Raw genomic sequence first — 316 nt, 5'->3', positions numbered from 1 at the left:
TAATTAGCGTGTCTTTAGGTCACCACGGAAGAGGCAAACGTATCTGTAATATATATAGGAAGAACCTGAAAAGGATGATAAGAAGGCGAAGAGGAAGGAGGAGGAGTTGAAGAAGGAGAGAGGGAGAATGGAGAAAGAGAAATAGGAGAAAAAGGAAAAGAAGAAGGAGGAAAAGAAACAGGAGAAACAGAAGATCGAAAATACGGATAAGAAATAGACAAAGGAGGAAGAGAACGAGGAAGAGCAAAAAGACGAAATAGCAAAAACCATACATGCTAAAACAATCGCTAATTTCGACCACCTCACTAAAAAAAGT

This window comes from Penaeus monodon, chromosome 32, assembly GCF_015228065.2.
Source record: "Penaeus monodon isolate SGIC_2016 chromosome 32, NSTDA_Pmon_1, whole genome shotgun sequence".
In the NCBI taxonomy this organism is placed as follows: Eukaryota; Metazoa; Arthropoda; class Malacostraca; order Decapoda; family Penaeidae; genus Penaeus; species Penaeus monodon.
The sequence above is the reverse complement of the archived record's forward strand: the minus strand, read 5'-3'. Positions refer to the sequence as shown.